The sequence below is a fragment of the Terrapene carolina genome, unplaced genomic scaffold, assembly GCF_002925995.2.
Source record: "Terrapene carolina triunguis isolate 2854851 unplaced genomic scaffold, T_m_triunguis-2.0 Scaffold33545, whole genome shotgun sequence".
In the NCBI taxonomy this organism is placed as follows: domain Eukaryota; kingdom Metazoa; phylum Chordata; order Testudines; family Emydidae; genus Terrapene; species Terrapene triunguis.
The window spans coordinates 1-3,770 of NW_020697896.1; the positions used below are offsets into that span (position 1 = coordinate 1).

General features: G+C 41.9%; 1 long non-coding RNA gene across 1 annotated transcript; it reads right to left on the bottom strand.

Moving 5' to 3' along the window:
* Window positions 1–990: 990 nt before the first annotated feature.
* LOC113409473 lies at window positions 991–3,362 on the bottom strand. Its single transcript, XR_003370541.2, has 3 exons — window positions 3,180–3,362; window positions 2,319–2,510; window positions 991–1,181 (listed from the first exon to the last, which is right to left on the bottom strand). It is a non-coding gene; the product is annotated as an uncharacterized LOC113409473 (long non-coding RNA).
* Window positions 3,363–3,770: the final 408 nt, after the last annotated feature.

Genomic DNA, 3,770 nt, shown 5'->3' on the forward strand with positions numbered 1-3,770 from the left:
TGCCATACCTACGTCAACCTATATTAAGCAGAGACCAGGCCTAACCATGTGTGTTTGGAGTTAGGGGGTGTTAAGGTTTTAATAGGAAAGAGACAAAGAACAGTTTTTGGTACAGAGTTGTTTTTCATTTCGCAACTAAAGATCTTTTCCAGTTCTCTAAACCCTGATTAAAACCATGCATGCAAAATTTGAACCAAGTTACAGATCGATGGAAAGCATGGTTCATAGAAGTGCTTTGTAGCTGCAAAGGCAACTGACAGACCAATTGTACTGGAGTAGTTTTTTCAAATAGACACTTGAACCCCCACACCTTCTATGCAGTACTTCCTTTAAAAAATTATATATATACATACACACACATACATATATATACATACACACACACAGTCATTTTATGCTCACCTATTTGTCTAGACACCTACCATAATTTGGACCTACTTTCTATTGTGTGTAAAAGCTTAAAAATATTTGTGCCAAGTTTAGTTTGTGATAGAAGTTATACTTAGGCCAGAATCACACCCAGGGCGCATGCTACAAAATTTAGGGCATCCGAGAAATATTTCAACCAGGAAGTGTTCTTCCCACCAGAAGCCAGGCCACTGAGACTCTACCTCACCAAATACTGGATAACTCCACCTGACAACATTTGCATTCCATGTGGAAAGATTTAAGTTCATGCCCAGCTGCATGTGAACTGGGACATACCGGGCCTGATTTTATACTTGTTATAGACTCTGTGGCACTACATAACCCATCTGGACAGGATCTGGTGTTCACTGAACTATACAGAGTGCAAAAAGTAAAGGCACCACAGCAAATCCCTATTCTCCCTCCTCTACACACAGCTGGGACTTCTTCCCATTTCAACTTCATCATTAAAATGGGGAGGGTGGAGTCAGAATCCATACTACCAAACTGTTTGAAAGCTCTACTTCCAAACGAGAGCCCACCCCAAAGCTGCAGTTGATAGCACTACCCCCAAGTATGGTTTTGAAGTTAGACCATGCATTATTTTGCAGTTAGCCAGCAATTGTACACCAAAGTTCTGTGAATTAACTACCAGAGGCACCTTGACACTCACCCATCTTCACAGAGGAAGTCTATTTTTGCACCATACAGAAATTCTGTTATATGAACAGCTCTGCCATGGAGTAGTTCTCCTGGATGACCACATGATTTCCCTAATAGAGACCAAGGCTAGGATTAGCATTAATTTGTGTTGTCATGATGGAAACAGAAGAGCTAACAACAACATACTTAGGAAGGCTATAGCTGCATGTCCACTCAGACCACTTTATATAGTAAGTGTCACACCAAACCAGATCACAGGGTCTTTTAGTCCAGTAGCGTCTCTCTGACAGTGGCTTCGGACACACGTGTAAAATCCAAACAGGGCTCAGTCTTACCAGTGGCAACTGAAGGTGCTCCACCCCTGGCAGGCTGTACCCTGCACAGGTGCCCAGACCAAAAGGGGTAATTATGCAATAAAATGCCAACTGGAGCCAGGAGTGGAGAGTGGGAAGGACAGTTTTGTCAAAACCCCACAGTTAATGGTTGACTTATGTTTCGAAGGTAAAATACCCCTGATGTCTTTTTATCCCTATTTATCATAGAATGTCAAGGTTGGAAGGGACCTCAGGAGGTCATGTAGTCCAAGCCGCTGCTCAATGCAGGACCAATCCCCAGACAGATTTTTGCCCCCAGATCCTTAAATGGCCCCCTCAAGGATTGAATTTACAACCCTGGGTTTAGCAGGTCAATGCTCAAACCACTGAGCTATCCCTCCCCCATGCATGTTAAGTGTACAACCTTTTTTTTTCTTTAATCCCACAGAATTCTTTGATTCAGTATTTAGTGGCAGTAAGTGCCACAAGTTACCAAGCATTGTGGAAAAAAATACTCCATCCATGTCATCCATTTTAATGAAGACAGACAAGAAACCTCCCATAATCCTCAGGGAAGCTCAATGGCAGAAAGTCCTCCTCCCCCCTACAACAAGTAATTTACCAGGGTTATTCTAGTTGAAATGTACTGCATTAGAAATTTACTTTCCATATGAAATTCAAAGCAGACATACTGTATTCATACAGCCAGTGCTATCCTGGTACTTGATCTTCTCCAGTCAGTTTTAAGAACAGCTAAATATTCCATGGAAATACAGCTATTGCAATTTATCCTAAGAGAAAACCTGGCTAACAGCCCTTCAAACTAAATATCAATTAAGCTAGCAAACTGGGAGCCAGCTGCCTGGTGGTCCTAATTGTGAAAGATGTTTTCAGAACAAGTGAGACACAAAAGTAACAAAAAAAGATACTCACTTCTACAAAACTCAGGGGCTTCTGACCATGTTAAGTTTTCGAGACAAGTACGAACAACAAGCATTTCCGTGATGTTTTCATACCCTGGGCGACAAGTATATCTCACAGTGACCCCAACAGGATGGTAATTCTTGCTCTCATCTTCCTTACTTAAGGCAGCAAACTTTAACCTTGTTGGGGCACCACAGCTACCTAGCAGTAGAGACAGACATTAGATCTGAAGGGTTTGGCTATGAAGACAGGTATAAAAACAGTCTGTTGTAACAATACACCAAAACTCAGTGTTTAGAAAACAAATTACTCCCTTAGTAACCTCCCTAAAGTACTGCTAACAATCACATTTGGATGCCCTTTGTTAAAATAGACCCCATGCTGAATGGGCCCCCAATAGAAAACTTTTTATTGTTTTCTAATTTTTGAAAATTGGTATTCCATTGGTAAGTATAATGCTTAATTAACTGGAATATTTGATTAACCAGTACACCCCATTCCCCCAACATGCTGGATAGCAAAGCTTTTACTGTATTATAAATCCAGGAAATTCAGGAGTTAAGGTTACTCTTACCACCTCCCCAAAAACATGTTTAAGTATGGAAATACAGAGTTAGGCCACCCAAATAACCCTAGTAGTGATGCCAAGAAATAAGCACACAATTAGGATTCCTGTATTTCAGTGTTCATATTCCCAGATTAGATGAAAGACATTAAACTTCATGTAAATTTTTTCCCCTTCCCTTTGGGTATCATTACAGGGCAGAGCTATTTTTGACTATACCTACTATACTACATAGGAAAGGTCTTATTTTTTCATAAGTGAAAGGCAGCTCAAAGAACTTTATTCCAGAGAAATATAATACTTACGACCACAAAACTCATTGATGTTTGACCATTGTGAGTTTGAAAGGCACACTACAGTGTCTGACTTTCCAGGGATTTTAACAAAGCCATCACGGCACCTGTATGTAACTTGTGTGTCAACAGGGAAGCCCTCTATCCGATCCATATCGGAGGGGATAGCATGATTCAGCTTTGGCAGGGGCCCACAGTCACCTGTGGACAAAACAAAAGCCTGTTTTAATAGAACATATTTAGTCTAGTCACTTTGCACACCAGAAGGATCCTGAAGCCACCAGATGTGAGAAGAGGGAACTGTGACAGACCTAGGGTGACCAGATGTCCCGATTTTATTGGGACAGTCCCGATTTTTGGGTCTTTTTCTTATATAGGCTCATATTACCCCCCACTCCCATCCCGATTTTTCACATTTGCTGTCTGGTCACCCTAGTGTCCCAAGTGAGCCCACCAGGGAGGTTACTCCGATTTCCCAGACAGCCCCACCCACCTCGGGGGGTTAAACTGGGAGCTGAAGACGTGGCCGGTGCAGCAATAGCCACACAGCTGAGGAACACAAGAGACATAAATCAGGGCCAACCCTCGCATGCATTTCCCCCA